The sequence below is a fragment of the Chiloscyllium plagiosum genome, unplaced genomic scaffold, assembly GCF_037043375.1.
Source record: "Chiloscyllium plagiosum isolate Xiang-an unplaced genomic scaffold, Cpla_swu_hap1 HiC_scaffold_29, whole genome shotgun sequence".
NCBI lineage: Eukaryota > Metazoa > Chordata > Chondrichthyes > Orectolobiformes > Hemiscylliidae > Chiloscyllium > Chiloscyllium plagiosum.
In genome coordinates this window covers 9,216,373-9,237,929 of record NW_028270167.1, presented here as the reverse complement: position 1 = coordinate 9,237,929, position 21,557 = coordinate 9,216,373, and the positions used below count along the sequence as shown (strand labels likewise).

Below are 21,557 nucleotides of genomic sequence, written 5' to 3'. Positions count from 1 at the left end.
TTGTTGCCATCTTAAAGTTAGAGACACTAGTGAGGGTGCAGAGAAGATTTTCAAGGATGACACCAGAAATGTATGAGAATATCACAGGAGGTCTTGCAGACTGGTTGTTTCTGGTCTTGTTGCTTGAGAAATAACTAAGGTATGACTAAACAGAGGTACACAAAGTGACAACAAGTTTCATTGGAGTGGATACAGAGAAAACGTTCCCGCCACTGGGGAAATAGTACAACCAGAGGCTATCATTTTCAAGATAGTCACTAAGAAATCCAATAGGAAATTCAGATGAACCATCCTGACCCAAACAATGGTGAGAATTTGAAACCAGGTAGGAGTTGAGGTGAACAGTACAGATATAGTTAAGGAGCAGTTGATTGGCATAAATGAGGGAGGAGGCTATACAGCATTACAATAATTGGTTTGGATGAATTAGATGGAGGAGGCTTTGGTGGAGATCATGCCAGCATTGACTGGTTGGGCTGAATAGCCTGCTTGAATTCAGTGCATCCTATCCATCCTTACGCAATTGCCTGATTCCATCCAGAAACAATGCAGCTTTTCAGAATGTAAGCAATTATGTATAAAATGCGAGTCCTGGTTAAGCATTTTCTGCTGGTCTTGTCTATGCTGACTTAGTAAACAAATGATTAAGTTGGCATTGTTACAAAGACTTGGGTATTTTAGTCTGGAGCTTAAAGAGCTTCTGAACATACCGTGAAAGCATTTATCCCAGTTCAGCTAAACTATAATTAAAGATAATAAAGGACTAATGTACTCATGTTTGGGGTGTATTTTATCTGAATAAACTCTCAGCACAGCTGTGTTGGAGGCTTTTCATATAGGTTTTACAGTCATATAGAACTGGAGCTGGAGTAGGTTATTCAGCCATTCAATAAGACCATGGCTGGTCTATTTGCATTTTGAATTCTACATCCCCATCTAACCCAATACACACTCACCCCCTTATAAAATGACATCTCCACAGGAAATGACATCACCAACCCAAAGAAACCCAAACATATAAATAGAAAGCAGGAATTATCAGCAGTGCTTTGCCTGAAGCCCACTGAAGATGTTAACTAGTATGATGATGAAACATCTAGAAATGAACCTTACAGCTCAGCGAGCAAACCTACATCCAGAACCTCAACCTGAGCTACGAATCTTCTCAAAACTCACTAATGTCTGCTACTGTCTTAAAATATTCAATGAGTCTACTTCCATCACCTTCAGAGGCAGAGAACTCCAAAATAAAAATGTCTCCACATCTCTGTCCTAAATGGGTGACTCCCAATTTTAAAACAGTGCCCCCTGGTTTTGGATGCATCCACCTGAAGAGTCATCCTCTCCACGTCTACCGTGTGAAGACCATTCAGGGTCTTGAATACTTCACTCAAGTTACCCCTCACTCTTCACAACTCCAGTGAAAACAAGCTTGTTTAAAGAGGCCCACTCATTTCAATCTAGCAAACCTCCTCTGAACCACCTCCAGTGTAGTTACATTCCTCCCTAAACAAGGAGACTAAAACTCTATGTGGTATTTGAGATGTGGTCTCTCCAATGCTCTATAAAACTGAAGCACAACATCATCTTTTCATAAAAAGGACTGCATCTGACATGCTTGACTTGTAAAAAGTAATGTTTTGTGACTCATGTACTAAAACATTGAAATCCTTCCATAACCTGGAATTCTACAGTCATTGTCTATTTAAGTAATATTTTTAATGCTTTTTGATTTTTCCTACCAAAGTGAATAACTTCACATTTTCCCACATTACACTCCATCTGCCAGATTTTTTCCCACTCACTCAAACTATCTACATTCATCAGCAACCTTATTATACCTTCTTCACAACATCCTTATCTTTGTGCTGTCTGTGAGTTGAGCTACCACACCTTCATTCCTTCTCATCTGGGTTATTGATGTAAGTTTTTAAAAACGTTGAGGCTCCAGAACAGACATCTGCAGGAGTCCACTTGTCAAATCCTGCCAGTCAGCCAAAGACCCATTTATATATAGTCTCTATTCTCTACTGGACAACCAATCTTTTGTCTATCCCACACAATGAGCTTTCATGTTCTAAAAGGAAACGTACCAATCATCTTTTCAAATTCAACTCAAATAACATCATGCAATTGGGATACATTGGCAGTTTAGTAAGGTCTAGATGTGAGTATGAATAAAACTGTGGCAGAATGGTTTTGTTTAATATCATCCATGAAGTTGTTATACACTTACATTGCAAACAAATATAAATGACTTATTTTATGATGCTGGTGCATTCAAAGAGCAATGTATCTTAACTAGTCTTGGTGCAGGAGCTATTGCAATCTCTGCTAATAATTTGCCATATAGAACAAAAGTTGAAATACATGTTAAAACAAACTCCTGCAACATTGCAAATTTGGAATCAAGACCAAGTATTCTCTTTAGGTGCTTAAAAATGTGTTGCTGGAAAAGCGCAGCAGGTCAGGCAGCATCAAAGGAACAGGAGAATCGACGTTTCGGGCATAAGCCCTTCTTCAGGAATGCCTGAAGGGCTTATGCCCGAATCGTCAATTCTCCCGTTCCTTGGATGCTGCCTGACCTGTTGCGCTTTTCCAGCAACACATTTTTAAGCTCTGATCTCCAGCATCTGTAGTCCTCACTTTCTCCTATTCTCTTTAGGTGGTCAAGCTATGGAGTAGGGGAGAATTGGATGAGGTCATCCTGATCCCCATTTAAAAAAAAAAGGTGTTGCAGGCTTTCTTTGTAGATAACAGGCTGCCTGGTCTGACTAGTCCATGCTAATGTAATTCCTCAATGGGAATCTCCTTCCATCATTTTTTACTAATCCTAACATTATATCTTTTCTCCCTCATGCATTTATGCAGCTTCCAGACCTAAACTATCGAAAGGCATGAGTTCTAATTCCACCCTTGGAACTGGGAAACGTAAATTCTATGAATTGAATAAATCAGGGACGAAAAGCTACCATCAGTAATGGTGATATTAAACCATGACATTGTTGTAAAAACTAAATCTATTTCATGAATTTCCCTTAAGTAAAGTACTCTACTGTCCTCTCTCTTGGCCTGTATATGACTTCTGATCCATGCTGCCCTCTCAAATGGCCTATCAAGCCATTCAGTTGTGTTCACAAAGGCGGCTCATCAGGGAGGTTCAAGTCAGTAGTTGGGGGAATTTGAGTTCAATTAAAATCTGGAATAAGTGTCTAATGACAACTATGAAACCATTGTTGGAAAAACCCATCTGGTTCACTATTGTCCTTTATGGAAGGAAACTGCTGCTTTACTACCTGACTACGAACTAACATCAATGCTGTTGACCCTTAACTGTCTTCTGGGTAACAAGGGATGGGCACTAAATGCTAGCCTACCCAGTGATGCCCATATCCAAATGAATTAATTCAATAAAGGTTACAGAAATTTAGGTATTGATTGATAGGTTCTGTGGTCCCAAATATACTACTTGATGCTACTTCTATGTTCTAAGTTCTATGTTCTATGCTGCTATGGCACATGGCAAATTGTGTTTCCCAGCAAATTGTGTTTCCTAGATTAGTGAACAGAATACATTGTCGTGTCAGTGACTCAAAAATGACCTTATTCCAGAACTGAAAGTTTGCATTTTTGCTTAAGAGAAAACAAGACTGAAGCCCAAAAGAACTTACTGCCAAACGTTCCACTTCATTGGAAAGGTATCTTCAAGAGGAGACCTCTGGTGATGCAGAGAAAGCTGAAATAGGACTTTCAGATCTTCTAAAGCAGCAGCACGAGACCACTGTCATGACCACCAGCCACGTAGTCAGTAAGTTCTAGATTAATATAGTTTGTGTACTTCCCTTTCTTTTGATCATGATTCAAGTTGTAGCAGACCAGAGTCAAGCATTTTGTATAAACAGGTTAAAGGTTAATTTATTACAAGTATGACTGAAGGTTCCTTTGGTTAAAAAAAAGTAAGAATCTATGACTGTCAGTAACCGTCCTACACTGAACCCAAAATGTTCTTCATCAAAAGCAAGGCAAAGATCCACATACATTCTTGTTCAAAATAGATGACCAGAAATTGAGCTTGGATTAGACTTTTACAGGGGTTTTAATCACTGTCTTGTCTCGCTCATCTAATGCAGCATTGATCAGGAATTAAACTTGGAGAGGTCAAAGCCTTTTTCACTTTGTACCTTACCTTCAGGCAGGGAACAGAGGGATTCCTTTAGAATAACATCATGGTCAGCACAGACATGGTGGGCCGAAGGGCCTGCTCCTGTGCTGTGCTGTACTGTTCTCTGATAATGAGATAAGTTGTTGACAAGAAATTAATCCAGTTTTTCAGGATTAAAATAAGCACCAATAAGATGAAAGAAAATCTTATGAAATGAAAATCCCAATGGATCTCTGTGGGAGACAGTTGGGGCCCATTGCTCAAGTTCCTCATTGCTGAAGCAAAGTAGTTAATGCTTGAAGTCAGACCCAGTGGCTGTGTTGGCTTCTGTAGTTGCATGCTTGGTCTTTTCTTGCGCAGGAAGACTAGGAGGTCTTTGGAAGAAGAGAAGATTCCTTCTTCATTGGTTCCGTACTTCTAGCATTTTCAAATTCAACAGAACAGTGTATGATTTCAGTCTAATTTTTTTCTTTGTCCTCCTATGGTTAAAAAAAACTCTGCTCTCGAAGGGTAGTTCTTACACACTTCTCCTTGGAATTTTGCACACTGGTTATTCTTAGGCAGGTGTCCATATACAGCTCAACATGGTGACATGTTAATTTTGAGGATGGGCAACATAAAGGTATTAATTATGTTGAGTCTCTTTACAATTCAAGCCATCTGCTGTTGCTCTCAAAAGTTAGAATTCTCCCACCTCCATTTGCCTGTCAGATACTGAAGCAATCGCTATCCATATCCACCAATACTTGAACATCATCCAAGCTTGGGCTGATAAGTGATAAGTAACATTGCTGTCACACAAGTACCAGGCAATGACCATCTAATAAGAGACATTTCTAACCGGCATCCCTTGACATGCGATGGTATTAGCATTGCTGAACTCCCATTATCAACATACTGGAGGTTACTACTGACCAGAAATTGAACTTGACTAGTCAAACAAATACAATGAGTGCAACAGCAGGTCAAACACTGGCATAGTTTTGACGAGTAAATACCTCCAGTCTCCCCAATGCCTGTCTACCTTCCATAAGGCACAACTAAGGATTGTAATAGAATACTTTCCACTTTCCTGAATTGGTAGCTCCAAAAACATTCAAAACATTTGAGAACACTCAGAGCAAAGCTCCATCCACCACAATCAACATTCACCAATGATGCATAGTGCTAACAGTATACATCATCTGCAGTGACTCACCCATGCATCTTTAAAAGCACTTTCCATATGTGTGACCTCTTCCGCTAAGGATAACAAGGTCTGCAGATGTATCGTATTACCACCACCACCTGCATGCTTCCCTCCCAGTCATATATTATCCTGATTTAGAACGACATCACTGTTCCTACACTCACTCAGGCAAAACTCCTGAAGCATCCTGCCTAACAGCACTGTGGGTGTCCCTATGCCCCAAAGTCTGCAGCAGTTCGAGGAGGCCAGTTTCTCAAGGTCAATGAAGGAATGTTGGCTGAGCAATGCCCACTCCCTAGGAATGAATGAAAACAAACTCCTGATTTTCAACCCATCCAGGCACTACTTTCTGTTAGAGCTTGTAGTTGTACAATCAGATGACTTCCAGCTACTTTGAGTTTGGTTAGAGTCACATTAGCTCTTTACAAAAGAATTCCATTACCATGACCCCTTTGTTCATGACGCTGCAGTTTCAGAATTCATTAAAAAGATCGTGGTTAAACATTTGTCAGGAAGAAGACAATCAATAGCTGGAAACCAGTCATCAGGAAGGACAACTGACACTAGGACTTGTTTCATTAGATGAAAAGGCAGTAACACTGCTGCATTAGAATGAGACCAAGAGGGCCTAAGAGCCTTCATTTTACAAATGTATTTTATGATCATTTATGTGCCCCGTCTTCATTCATTTATTTTCTTGCTTTTCTGCAGTATTCCCAGTCTGTTTTTTTAATAATCACTACAGTACCCCTTGCTCCCATTGCTTGTGGGATTGACATCTTCTGGTGATAGTTCAGCACAAGACGGCCATTCAAGGGACAACCAAAAACTTGCCTTCTGCGCCAACTCATTTGTCCCCAAGCCCCGAAACAGTCAAAATTCTTCTCTTTTCACAAAACAACAGCCATATGCAACCTCTGCTCGGTTCCATCTAATTCCTACAATGCATTCTCCACTTAGGTTTCTTAATATGCAGAGTTGCATTTCCCTATTGAGGAGTTTGTAAAGATGAATGAAACAAGAACGATTTTGCTCCCAGTGATGATTAAGAGATTCCCTTTGGGAAGACACCCTGGAGAGCAACCCAGCCATGAGAGCAATTAACAAACACAGTCACTTCCTTAAAGAAAGCAGCTCCCTTAAGCATTGATGATTCCTTCCTAATAATTTGCTATTTCTTTTCCAGATGTAAATTAATGCTTCACCTCATTAATTTTATTCTGAATTCCATAGGCCACCATATCTGGCAAAGATATTGATTGGGAAAGAATACTATAACAGGAAACAAAAAAACCTGGAAGAACTGTGAATGCTGGAAATCAGAAAGAAAACAGGAATTGCTAGAAATCTCAGCAGGTCTGGCAGCATCCGTGGAGAGAAAGCAGAGTTAATGTTTCGGGTTGACTGACCCTTCTTCTAACTGAAACATTGATTGTGTTTTCTCTCCGCAGATGCTATCAGACCTGCTGAGCTTTTCCAGCAATTTTTGTTTTTGTTAACTACTGTTGTCAGGCATCAATAACTGAAAACATTTTTTTTCAAAATCCATTCTTGAGCACTGCTGGCAAGACCAACACTTAATTCCCATCTCCAATTGCTCTTGAGAAGGTGGTAGTAATGAGTCCTGACTTTGGACATTAGTCCATGTTATAAAGTGAAGGACAACACACAATGTTTTCTATTGCAATTTGAAAAGTGATGAAGGTCAATCACTTACCTGTGGATCTGAAATAAGAAGTTGGCTGGACCAAGAACAGATGGGAGATTTTTTTTCCCCCTGAAGAACTGGTTGGGTTTTATCAACAATCCTGTGGTTTAGTGATTATTAATGAGACTGGCATTTAATTGTGGACTTGTTAATTGCCCCACTTGCTACGTTGGATTTAAACTCACTGCTGTGAGAGTACATGCAGCAGAACCAGGAAAGTCACCATCACTTTAAGGTGACAACTACGTCCCATAAATTAATTTTAAAAATTAAAAATTTTGAAAAGAATCGATTTCCGCAGTGCAGTCTTGGTAGAAGTTGAAAATAGTATCTCATTAACGACTGAGTTTTTTGAAGAAGTGACAAAGAAGATTGATGAAGTTAAAGCTTTAGACCTGAGCTGTATGGACTTCTGCAAAGTGTTCGACAAGGTTCTGCATGGTAAATTGGTTCGTAAGGTTAGATCACATGGGATCCAGGGGGAGCTACTCACTGGACAAAACATTAGCTTAGAGGTAGGACACAGAGCATGGTGATAGAGGGTTGCTTTCTGGACTGAAGGCCTATGACCAGCAGTGTGCTGCAAGGACAGGTGCTGGGTTGATTGCTCTTTGTCATGTACATAAATGATTAGGATGTGAATATAGGAGGTATAGTCAGTAAGTTTGCAGGTGACATCAAAATCAGTGGTGTGGTAGACAGTGAAGACGATCATCTCAGAGTACAATAGGACCTGATTAGATTAGATCCCCTACAGCATGGCAACAGGTCCTTCGGCCCAAGTCCACACCAACCCTCCGAACAGTAATCCACCCAGACCCTATATTTACCCTTGATGAATGCACCTAACACTATGGGTAATTTAGCATGGCCAATTCACCTGGCTTGCACATCTTTGGATTGTGGGAGGAAACCAGAGCACCCAGAGGAAGACACGGGGAGAATGTGCAAACTCCACACAGGCAGTTAAACCCGGATGCCTGGAGCTGTGAGGCAGCAGTGCTAACCACTGAGCCACCATGCCACCCCACCTGAATCAGATGGGCCAATGGACTGAGGTGTGGCAGATGGAGTTTAATTGAGATAAATGTGAGGTGTTGCATTTTGGGAAGGTAAAACAGGGCAAGACTTATAAACTCAATGGTAGGGCCCTGGAAGGTGTTGCTGAACAACGAGACCTAGGAGTGCAGGTGCATTGTTCTTGAAAATGGAGTCACAAGTAGACACGGGGGGGAAACAGCATTTGGCACACTTGCCTTCATTTGTCAGAACATTTAAGAGTTAAGCTGTCATGTTCGACCATACAGGACACTAGTGAGACCACTTTTGGAACACTGTGCACAATTCTGGTCGCCTTTCTATGGGAAGGATGTTGTTGAATTTGAGCAAGTGCAGAAAAGATTTACAAGGATGTAAGTGGATCTGGAGGGGGGGGTGTTGAGTCATAGGAATAATCTGAATGGGCTGGGGCTTTTATCTCCCACCGCCCACCCCCTCATATGTCAGAGCCTGAGGGGGATGACCTTACAGAGGTTTATAAAATCATGAGGGGAATGAATAGGGTGAATAGCCAAGGTTTTTCTGCTCGGGCGGGAGAGTCCAAAACTAGGCAACACAGGTTTAAAATGAGAGGGGAAAGATTTAAGCAAAGACCTGAAGGGTAACTTTTTCACATAGAGGGTGGTGGGTGTATGAAATGAGTTGCCAGAGGAAATGGTGAAGGCGAGCATAAATACAGCATTTAAAAGACATCTGGATGGATATATGAACAGGAAGGGTATGGAGGGATATAGGCCAAATGCTGGCAAATGGGACTAGGTCAGATTGGGATGTCTGGTTGGTGTGGACAGATTGGACCAAAGGGTCTTTTTCCATGCTGTATGACCCCATGACTCTAACTGATTTTATGGATAGCCATGTCACCAATCTGAACCATGACTTTGGCCAAGAACAAAAAGGCTCTCTGGATGACTGATGTGCACAAACAGAGGCCATGGAAGTGAGGAAGAGAAAGCAAACCAGTAAATTTGCAAGGACTTGGTAAATGAATAATCCTTGCTGAGAGGGAAAACTGTTCTGCTGAAGCAGTGTCCTTCCCCATGGACAAGATGGTGGCCAGAGAAATCACTCAACATCTCATCATGGGTCATCCTTGCACTTCTTCTGATAGCCAATCATTGGAGGGAGTCTACAAAATAGGACCCCAATCACCTTTTACCTGGCATTGGCACATTGTATACGGAGGTTCCAAGAAAGGGGTATGAGGATTTAAAGGAGAAAGTCAATTAAAGAGAGTAACTAAACAATTCCCCATGACAGGCACTTTTGCTGTCAAGGAGCAATGTGAGGTATTTGGGCTTTTTGGGGATGGGCGGATCTACAGGTCCATTGGATTTATTTCACTAGGGGATGAGTGCACATGGACAGAGGGAAATAGCCCTATAGGTAGCTCCTTATCTCCACTTAGTAAAAGCTAGCTGGAAATAGTTAGTGCCATTATTACAGAGAGCTGGAGTATATAGGGATGCCCCTCATTTTAAGCAGTTTGTGCAAATACACTCACATACACAGACACACACACACACCCCTGAACAAGGAGGATGTGTGGAAAGAAGTCATATGGACAAGTGAACCAGGTTGCCTCTTCCTGTGTTATATATTCTACATATTATATGTGCACATAGATACATAAGTTTATGTATGAACGTAAGAGGTAGGTAATGTCACTGGACTAGCAATCCAGAGACTCAAACTAAGGCTCTGGGGACATGGGTTCAAATCCCAACACAGCAGCTGGTGGTATTTAAATCCAATTAATAAATCTGGAATTGAAAGCTAGTCTCAGCAGTGGTGACCAGGACAACTATCACTAATTGTTGTACAAATGCCTCTGGTTCACGAAGTGCTTTTAGAACATAGAACAGTACAGCACAGAACAGGCCCTTCAGCCCACGATGTTGTGCCGACCACTGATCCTCATGTACGCACCCTATAGAACATTTTGGGGAGGGAAATCCGCCACTTCCTGGTTTGGCCTCCATGTAACTCCAGACCCACATCAATTTGGTTCACTCGGAAATGGCCTAGCAAGCCATTCCATTCAAGGTCAAGGTCAATTAGGGACAGGCAATAAATGCCCATAATTCATGAAAGCATTTAAAATGTATGAATGTCAAGATACATTAATAATGGTTCTCTTTTTGGAGACAAGTAGGCAATTACAGAGGAGAGAGGTGTCAGAGCAATGCTGTATCTCTTACTTCTAAATTTGTTCACCTATCTTGTCTAAACTGTGTATAGTATTTGGAAGTTTAACTCCATGCTGGATGTGTCTGCCCAAAAGGTACGTTTGCTCGGATCAATAACTCACACTTATTTAAATGCCTGCAGCAAATAGAAACACTTAGATTAAGTACTTTTTTTATTACCAAGATAAAAGTATCCTGAACCAAATTTAAATTGATCTTCTTTTGATATTTGTGCTATTCTCATTCCAGGCCTCATTCTGGAAAAGGGAAAGGATTAGAATAATTATTTACAAATTGGATTATAATTTATAAATTGGAATATTTCTGTGGCATTATGCCATCAGGCATCTATATTTACAAATGTAAAAGCCCATCTTGCACAGTACAATCTTATCTGTGCTCCAAAGTTGTGCTGATGTCAAGTGAGGCCTCTGTCACACAGCAACCCCACTATTATTCACAGAAGCAAGGAGCCCCTCTAGTTTTTCTGATCAATCTTCCTAACCCAAATAAATCCACATCAGTAAATGACTCCATTACTGAAATACTGAGGGATAACGGGAAATTGTACATTTAGTAACAGGTGGTAAATTCCTTTTCCGTTCTGCAGCAAAAACATTCCTGATGGATTATGTGTTAGAAGGTGCAAGAAACTTTATTTGTGAGCTAGAGCTGACCCCTCATTGTGAAGGGCTGATGGGAAATATTGATACCATTGAGAACAGTGCCACCATAGCTTTTGATGTTAGACTATTCCCACGAGAATCCAAAGGCCTTTCAGGATGTGGAAATGTGTAGGTGTTGGGCTCTCGTTTTTACTCTGGATATGGCTACAGTTTGACACTGATGTTGAAGCTTGTATGATGTAGGGTAAAGGGGGCAGTCAACATTGAGATGGTGGGAGTGTGTGTGCGTGTGAGGGAGTTTAGAGGTTTCTTACAACAAAGTTAAAAGCAGTAAATGTAATACGTCAACAAATACCTTAAAAGAACATTGCATTGTCTTAAGCAGCCATGTGTTACATCACCATTTCAGTGCTGAAAAGTAGCAAGATGGAGGTAATGGGGATACAGAATGTGTATTCAGAAAGGGTACATAAACTGGGCAAGGCAATAGGAGGACATGATTTGACAAGAGATCCATCTGAGGATCTGATAATCTGTTACTTGACTGTAATGCAAGACATGGGGACAATCTTCCAACCAAAGACATACTTGCAGAGTACATAGTATGTCTGGCTGTCCAAACAGCATAACGACATAAACTGGACAGGTCTACCCTACACCTGCAATTGAAAGACTTGCCAGAGGACCACACATTTGAATGAAAACATTAAATATTAAACAATCCAGCAGAAATGTTATGGACAAATTTAAATTGTATTTCTTTAATATATAATATTTATGCATTAAAGATTAAAACCTTCACTTGAATCCTATAAATTTCAAGTAACTTATAAGAAACAGCATATTACCATAAGAACATAAGAACTAGGAGCAGGAGTAGGCCGTCTGGCTCGTTGAACCTGCTCCGCCATTCAATAAGATCATGGCTGATCTTTTCATGGACTCAGCTCCACTTACCAGCACTCTCGCTGTAACCCTTAATGCCTTCATTGTTCAAAAAATATCTATGTTAGCTTTAAAAACATTTACTGAAGTAGCATCAACTATTTCACTGGGCATGGAATTCCACAGATTCGCAACCTTCTGGGTGAAGAAGTTCCTTCTCAATTCAGTCCTAAATCTGCTCCTCCTAATCTTGAAGTGATGCCCTCTTGTCCTAGTTTCACCCAACAGTACAAACATCCTCTCTACGTCTATTCCTTTCATAATTGTAAATGTTTCCATCAGATTCCCCCCCCCATTCTTCTGAATTCCAGTGAATGTAATCCCAGTCTACTCAGTCTGTCCTCATAAGCCAACCCCTTCAACTCCAGAATCAACCCAGTGAACCACCTCTGCATCCCCTCCAGTGCCGGTACACCCTCTCTCAAGTAAGGAGACCAAAACTGCATGCAGTACTCCAGGTGTGACTTCACCAGCACCCTGTACAGCTGCAACATAACCTCCCTGCTTTAATCTCAATCCCTTTCGCAATGAAGAACAAAATTCCATTTGCCTTCCTAATTACTTGTTGTATGTGCAGACCAACCTCCTGTGGTTGATGCACAAGGACACCTAGGCCCCTCTGCATAGCAGCGTGTTGCAACTTTTAACCATTCAAGTAATAGAAGTGGCAGATGGAGTTAATTTAGATAAATGCGAGGTGCTGCATTTTGGAAACGCAAATCAGAGCAGGACTTATAGATTTTATGGTAAGGTCCTGGGGAGTGTTGCTGAACAAAGAGATCTTGGAGCGCAGGTTCATAGCTCCTTGAAAGTGGAGTTGCAGGTAGATAGGATAGTGAAGGTGGTGTTTGGTATGCTTTCCTTTATTGCACAGAATATAGAGTATAGGAATTGAGACATCATGCTGTGGCTGTACAGGACATTGTTGAAGCCACTTTTAGAATATTGTGTGCAATTCTGGTTTCCCTCCTATCGGAAGGATGTTGTGAAACTTAGAGTCATAGAAATGTACAGCACGGAAACAGATCCTTCGGTCCAACTCATCCATGCCGACCAGATATCCCAACCCAATCTAGTCCCACCTGCCACCACCCGGCCCATATCCCTCCAAACCCTTCCTATTCATATACCCATCCAAATGCCTTTTAAATGTTGCAATTGTACGAGCCTCCACCACTTCCTCTGGCAGCTCATTTCATACATGTACTACCCTCTGCGTGAAAAAGTTGCTCCTTAGGTCTCTTTTATATCTTTCCCCTCTCACCCTCCAGTTTTGGACTCCACCACCCTAGGGAAAAGCCTTGGTCTATTTACCCTATCCATGCCCTTCATGATTTTATAAGCCTCAGTAAGGTCACCCCTCAGCCTCTGACACTCCAGGGAAAAGAGCCCCAGCCCATTCAACCTCTCCCTATAGCTCAAATCCTCCAATCCTGGCAACATCCTTGTAAATCTTTTCTGAACCCTTTCAAGTTCCACAATATCCTTCCGATAGGAAGGAGACCAGAATTGCACACAACATTCCAAAAGTGGCCTAACCAATGGCCTGTATAGCCACAACATGACGTCCCAACTCTTGTACTCAATACTCTGACCAATAAAGGAAAGCATACCAAACACCTTCTTCACTATCCTATCTACCTGCGACTCCACTTTCAATGAGCTATGAACCTGCATTCCAAGGTCTCTTTGTTCAGCAACACTCCCTGGGACCTTACTATTAACTGTATAAGTCCTGCTAAGATTTGCTTTCCCAAATGCAGCACCATGTATTTACCTAAATTAAACTCCATTGTTCAGAAAAGATTTACAAGGATTTTGACAGGGTTGGAGGATTTGAGCTACAGGGAGAGGCTGACTAGGCTGGGGCTGTTTTCCTTGGAGCGTTAGAGACTGAGGGTTGACCTTATAGAGGTTTATAAAATCATGAGGGGCACGGATAGGATAAATAGCCAAGGTCATTTTCCTGGGGTCGGGGAGTCCAGAATTAGAGGGCATAGTTTTAAGGTGAGATGGGAAAAATTTAAAAGGGATCTAAGGGACAACACTTTCATACAAAGGGTGGTGTATGAAATGAGCCAGAGGAAATGGTGGAGATTGGTACAATTACAACATTTAAAAGGCATCTGGGTAGATAAATGAATAGGAAGGGTTTAGAGGGATATGGGCCAAGTGCTGGCAAATGGGACTAGATTAGGTTACGATATCTGGTCAGTATGGATGAGTAGGACTGAAGGGTCTGTTTCCATACTGTACATCTCTATGACTCAAATAATCCTTTTTACTGTTACTCCTACCAAAATGGGTGACTTCACATTTAATAGCATTGTATTCTATCTGCCAGAACTTTGCTATCTCACTTAATAAACTCACTCACTAAACCATATATAGATTCCTTTATGTTTCATTAACTTGACAAATCCAGCAGTGATTCCCAAAGAATCAACTCGTGAACGATACATAATCACTTTTATAAACTTGTATAAATATACTAATGTGTTAAGTGTGACAGCATGGTCTATGTGCAAGCTTTATCAGATTTTTAAAAAAACAACCAATACATGCCTGGTGTACCATGTTAAGCAGCATACAGCAGTGACAGACATTGTCTTCTACAGACTGTTGATGGCGTCTTGCTGTTTTGTCCCATACAAATAAAATGAGCAGGAATAGGCCATTCGGCACCTCCAGTCTGCTCTCCCATTCAATACGATCCAACTGATGCCTCAAATCCACATTCCCACTTATCCCTTAAAGATTCCTGACTAACAGGAAAGACAAAGTCTTCCTGAATAGCAAGGGAATCAAAAAACTATCTACCTCTGCCTTCTCTATTCTCTGGGGAGAAATTCCAAACACCCAACTCTCCAACATAAAATCCTCCTCATCTCCATTTCATACAAGCAATCCCAAGTAACCTTTCTAAGCATTTCTCGTTCTTTCTGAAGGCAGTATTGTTGCTTCTTCCTTCCCAGAGGCACTGCCACCATTCTCCTCCATTCCTTTTCAAGTACACATCAGTATTAAAGATCTAAGGGATTGCTAATAACTTTTGAGATGTCAATTCCCACAACAGCTCCAAGTTTGAGAACCTTCCTGACTAGCTTTTAATGCTTTTTTTATAAGAAATCTGTTTGCTAAATTTAAATATTCCTCATTTCCATAACTGGCTTAACTGTGTAAACTTACAGCTGCTCAATGTTGTGTGTGGAGATAATTGTTCAGTAAATATTTCCTTGAAGGCTATTTCTAAGGGCTTTCCTTTATCAGTGGAACTGAACTGCATGAAAAAGAAAAAGAACTACTTTTCAGCAAATGAAATCAAAGGGATGCGAAATGCATCAGACGTTAATGCCTGACTGGATTAGAATGGACAGCCTTTTCTGAATATTAGAAGTTGAGTGCAACCTGGACACATCTTATTCTCTTTCAGGTAGTCTTTAGTTTCTCTCCAAAATAAGTTTATCCTATCCCAAATCAGATGTCAGAGGGAATAACTCTCATGTCAATCCCTTCTCTTTCATTCACAGTCTCATTTGATAAAATACAAAGAGATAACATCTTTAAAAAAAATTAGAAATCAATAGAATGCAGAGTTTATCCCATAAAATACAGAATTCTTGAGGCCCTACATGAGGCGTTAGTAGGCCTGGTTCAGAAGGGCAGAGATACATTGAGTCTGTGAACTTCCTGGACACCCCGCCTGGGTCCCTTTGTACACAGACCCCATTTGCAACCTTATGGAAGAGCCTGCATTCATATAAATTCTTTCACTATGTCCCAACGTGTTCTACAGCCAACAAAGCACTTCTGAATTGTAGCCAATACTGCAATGCAGGAAACTCGACAACAAATTTGGACACAGTAAGTTCCCAAAGGCAGTAATTAAATAAATGACCAGATTATGTAATTTTATGCGTTGGTTGAGAAATTAAGGTTGTAGATGCCACTAGCTGAACTGTTACATTCACCTGAGGAGGAAAGTAAGCCCTTGTTTGAATATTTTATCAGATAGGCAGGATTTTTTCAGAACTTAATGCAATGCCAAATAAATTATCTCTGAAGTGGATCTTCTCACTCAAGAGTACTGCCCACTCAAAGGAAGTTGTGATGAAACACTTTTCTCCCCAAAATGTAGTCAGTTATTTACAGCACAGAAGGAATCCATTTGCATATCATGTCCATCCCAGTCAACAAATATCTGCCAAGACTAAATCACATTTTCCAGCTCTTACCCTTCAGCCTTGGAAGCTGTCAAGGAAGTGGTGGAGGCTGGTACAATTGTAACATTTAAGAGGCATTTGGATGGGTATATGAATAGGAAGGGTTGGAAGGATATGGGTCGGGTGCTGGCAGATGGGACTAGATTGGGTTGGGATATCTGGTCTGCATGGACGGGTTGGACTGAAGGGTCTGTTTCCATACTGTACATCTCTATGACTGTGACTCTAAATGTGACTAGAGTTTCTGACTCAACCACTCTCTTCGGAATGAGTTCCAGTCTCTGGGTAAAAAACATTTTCCTCAATCTATCCTCTGAACCTTCTACTTCTTAGTTTAAATTCATGAGGCCTGGTTATTGACCCCTCTACTAATGGAAAAAGTGCCTTCCTATCAAGCCTAAACATGCTCCCTCAATCTTCTATGAGATCTTCTCTCAATCTTCACTGATTCAAGGGAAGCAGGGTCTATCCAATCTATCGTGATAATTCAGACCCTCCATTTCAGACAATACCCTGGCAAATTTCCTCTGCACACTCTCGAGTGCACTTGATACCAGTGTGTTTCCTCTGCATTTCCCGAAGCAAGCGAAGCAAAATTATTTCCCTGTATACTATTTCACAACAAAACAAAAACAGGGCTAATTTCTAACTGTTTCCCTTAATAACTCTAGAAGCTGGGTTCCTCATGAGGACGAAAAAAACGTCAGCAAGTGTTAGCAGCTCCCTAACACCCTGCCCAAGTAACGAGTCTTCACATTGAAGTCTAGACTGTGAACATTGTAGTATAGGAGCTTCATAGAGAAGCTTAAAGCAGTCTTGCTCGTCAGGCACACAGATACTTCCAGCATTAGACAACAGATAGAGGACACAATGGGGAACGCATGGTGGCTCAGTGGTTAGCACTGCTTCCTCACAGCACGAGGGTCCCAGGTTCGATTCCAGCCTCAGGCGACTGTCTGTGTGGAGCTTGCAATTCTCCTAGAGTCTGCGAGGGTTTTCTCCAATTTCCTCCCACAGGTGATGTGCAGGTGAATTGGCCACGCTAAATTGCCCACAGTGTTAGGTCCATTAGTCAGAGGGAAATGGGACTGGGTGGATTACTCTTCGGAGGGTCGGTGTGGACTTGTTGGGCCGAAGGGCCTGTTTCCACATCGTAGGGAATCGAATCAAATCTAATCTAATCTAACTCTAGAAGCTGGGTTCCTCATGAGGAGGAAAAAGTCAGCAAGTGTTAACAGCTTCCTAACACCCTGCCCAAGTAACTAGTCTTCACATTGAAGTCTAGACTGTGAATATTGTAATATAGGAGCTTCACAGACAAGCTTAACTGTGTTCACCAGGCACACAGATACTTCCAGCATTAGATGGCAGATCGAGGACACAACGAGGAAGGAGATACCTGCCTTCCTCTACAGAGAGACATCCAGAGGCACAAGTTGAATCAGCTAACTCACCACACACCTGGGATTGATGCCAGTGACTGTCCACTTAGTAGGACTCAGTATTCCACTCAATGATCCATCGATCTCACTGTCATGCACCAACCAGTCCACTGCTCTATTGTATGGGTCATTCCTTGATCAGTGGATGGACAAGAAGTGTACCAGTGTAAGTGACAGCAGATTGAGAAAAAGCCAGCGAACAGCAACGGGTGTTTAAACTGTAACACTCCAAGATCACATCAGTGAACCAAGTCCTCACCAGCACTGGGTGCGTGTGGTCAGACACTTGAAGGGATGGGAGTGGCAGGAAACGGAGATAAACTCTTGAGTGAGAATATTGATTTAAAACAGATCTCAGTGATTAATTGATTGCATGACTGCCAAACAGTGAACACTTACTGGATGTAGAGTGCAACATCTTCAACAAAAGGCTGCAACCTTTATAATTAAATAATAATAAAAAGCTCAGAACTACAGTTCCATTTCGTTGGAAGCCACTCATTATTGTGACACAGTGACGAGCGAATGGTTTAACATTTTTACTTTTTAAAAAAAGGGACATTTTAATTTATTTTATTAGAAAACTGTTCATCTCCATACAGAACACATCCTCTAATTATTGTGCATCACACCCCCGGCTTCGCCCCAATACTCTCTCAAACCTCAACAAATTCCGTTCACCTTTCTGAATGAGCGGACTCCTGCCGTAAACCCATTTGCAGATATTAAAAAGGTGATGCCCTTGGAAAAAGGCATGCTACATAACACAAGAGCCGCGAAATCGTGAAAGGCTGCTCTCCCCCCTTACTGTGCCCAGTCCTTCCAGCGACAAAAGAAACACAACTGAACATCCAAACATATTTTTATAACCCTTTTTGCATATGCGTGCTGCATTTTGCGTTAAAAATAAATTCGGCAAAATAACGCAAGCCTGCAGCAATAAATCATATGCACGTTTTTTTTAAAAAAAAGAGATAAAAATCAAATCTATTAAATCGATTCCTCAGTAATCCTTTACGTACCTTTTTATCCGCGGTTGTGGATTGCAAGAGGAATAGGATTTTTGTCCTCTGGTCGGGTCTCTCCTCTCTGCCCACATTGGGGTTGGAGCTGCTCTGGACTGCTTACAACACTAACACACCCTCTTCCCCCTGAACAGTAAGCTAGGCTCCTTACAGGCAAACCAGTGTTAATCCTTCCTCGTTTAAATCACGAATTAAAAAAGATACACTGGAATAATCCCAATTAAATCCTCCAGGATGACTGCCTGATGACAGCAGTGATTTTAAAAAATATATATATATATATTAAATTATTGAAACACCATCACTAGCTTTAAAGTGTGGAGCTTACTATTCATGATCACATTATTTCATGTTCATTTTGATTAACACACACAGACCGTGTCTATCTCTATGGAGTTGAGGAGCCCTGAAATCATCCTAATGTCACTATAAGCCAGGGAAAGGAATATTTAAAAAGGAAATCTATCTTGCAGTGAAACAACACCCTTTCCTTGAGCCTGGATATCAGTCCAAACTACAACAATCGACATTCAATACTCAGTGGTGGGTCCCACTTAGAGGAGAAATTGTACAGAATTTACACTGACCTACACTCAGCACTCCCTTCTTTCACTGGATTTATAAATCAACCTCTCCAAACACACACCTCTAGGGAAGGAGGGATTTAAACCCAGACTGTTTGACTCGGAAGTAGGGACACTAGCATTGTAGCACAACAGCCCTTCCTTTGTCTTCATAGGATAAGGAGAAAGTGAGAACTGCAGATGCTGGAGAGTCAAAGTCCAGAGTGTGGTGCTGCAAAAGCACAGCAGGTTAGGCAGCATCCGAGGAGCAGGAGAATTACTGTTTCGGGCAAATCCCTTTCCCTGGAGTGGGAGAGTCCAGAACCAGAGGGTATAGGTTCAGAGTGAGAGGGGAATGATTTAAAAGGGACTGAAGGGGCAACTTTTTCACGCAGAGGGTGGCGCGTTTATGGAATGAGCTGCCAGAGGAAGTGGTGGAGGCTGGTACAATTACAACATTTAAAAGGCATCTGGATAGATATAATGTATAGGAAGGGTTTAGAGCAATATGTGCCAAGTGCTGGCAAATGGGACTATATTAGGTTAGGATATGTGGTCAGTATGGACAAGTTAGATCGAAGGGTCTGTTTCCATGCTGTACTTCTCTATGACTCTATGACTGTATGATATACAGGCAAATCCCCGAACTGGTTTTATTCTGGAGTCCAGACTCAAGTCGATTTGTTTGTAAGACAGAACACAATGTGGGACTATAGAAAGCAGGCATTCGCAAGTACGAGAAATATTGTATGTTGGATCATTAAAATTATACCTGTGCTTGGCATCACGTTCATGAGTACAACCGTTTGTAAATCTGACGTTCACAAATCTAGGACCCCTTGCATATCCTTCCTTATATATGGAAAACAAGACAATGTACAGTACTCAAGATGTGGTCTCACAATTGTGGCAATTGTAGCCTGTTGTCTTATAATTTTCATCGTACGACAGGTTGTATCAGCATGGTGAAAATACATCCATACTCCACTTCACAGGAAGTGAAGTGGGACGGCAGGGTGGCTCAGTGGTTAGCACTGCTGCCTTACAGCACCAGGGACCCAGGTTTGATTCCAACCTCGGTCGACTGTCTGTGTGGAGTTTGCACATTCTCTCTGTGTCCGCGTGGGTTTCCTCCGGGTGCCTCTGGTTTCCTCCCACAGTCCAAAAGATGTGCAGGTCAGGTGAATTGGCCATGCTAAATTGCCCATAGTGTTAGGTGCATTAGTAAGAGGGAAAGGAGTCTGGGTGGGTTACTCTTCGGAGGGTCAGTGTGGACTTGTTGGGCCTAAGGGCCTGTTTTCACACTGTAGGGAATCTAATCTAATCAGGAAGAAATCTAACTCCAAAGTGACCAAATTGATTTCTTTCTGTTTATAAATGTGAATGAATTTAGAAAAATTGGATAAAACTGAAGCACACCTGGTTTGAACAAGCTTGATATTTGCCCTATTAAACTGCATTAAAGGTAGAAATCGCAGACTCCTTTTTTTTCAGATTACTTCTTTAGCTTTCTTTAGGAATGCATGACAATAAGTGATACCTGTTTTTGAGGTGTTAACAGCCAACAGTAGTGTGAAGATGTTTGTCTTACTCAATAGCACAGCTTTGAAAATACCTCAATACCTCGTAATGTCTCTCTCATTAGAGAAAAGAATGTTTGGAACAGCTGTCTTGCAAATGGCCTTACTGGGTCTGATTACGGAGATCAGTAAGCTCTCCAAACCTCCCATTCTTAAGTTAAAATCCCCGTTACCTCGGGAGGTCCTTTTGTACCTGCACTTGTAGCCTTCCCTGTTACTGAAGTGCTGAAGGTCCCCCTGCTGGGTGGGAATGCAAATTGTGAGGAGTGTACAAAGTGGCTTCAAGACGACTTGGACTGGCTAAGTAAATGGGCTAGAACATGGCAGATGGAATATAATCTAAGTGCGTGCTTTGGTATCAAAAAACAGAAAGGCAAAGGGATCTACATGACCTTGAGTCACTAAAAGCTGGTATACATGTGCAGTTAGAAATTTAAGCACTATGTGTCTTGAACAGATTTGATACATCCATCCAACAGAGGCTGAGCAAAAGGGGATTTAATACGAAAGCAAAGATGTCTTGCTGGAGTTGTATCAAGTTTTGGTGAGACAATACTTGGAGTATTGTGTCATGTTTTTGTCTCCTTCTGTAACAAAATCTATTCTTGCCACAGAGGCACTGCAATGAAGATTCGCCCGTTTAATCCATGGGATAGTGGGACTGTCTTATGAGGAGAGATTGAAGAGAATGAATTTGTATTCTGTTGTTTTGAAGAATGAAGGTGATCCTATTGAAATTTACACAATGAGAGGGCAGATCTGGATCGGATGTTTCTTATGGCTGATTAATCTGGAACCAATGGACATTCCTGATGAAGGGCTGATGCCAGAAAAGTCAACTCTCCT

The 21,557-nt window shown here is 41.4% G+C and overlaps 1 protein-coding gene across 4 annotated transcripts in view; it reads right to left on the bottom strand.

The window, feature by feature from the left end:
• Nucleotides 1–21,557, bottom strand: part of abcg4a (ATP binding cassette subfamily G member 4a) — a 148,781-nt gene that overhangs the window by 110,295 nt on the left and 16,929 nt on the right. The window contains exon 1 of one of the 4 annotated variants that reach the window (XM_043676573.2): nucleotides 18,566–19,097. The exons of 2 other annotated variants lie outside the window; for them this stretch is intronic. The gene's annotated coding sequence lies outside the window, so the exon portion shown is untranslated. Of the gene's footprint in view, nucleotides 1–17,562; nucleotides 17,690–18,565; nucleotides 19,098–21,557 lie in introns of those variants that run through there. One more of the 4 variants, XM_087976358.1, reaches the window with a different exon arrangement.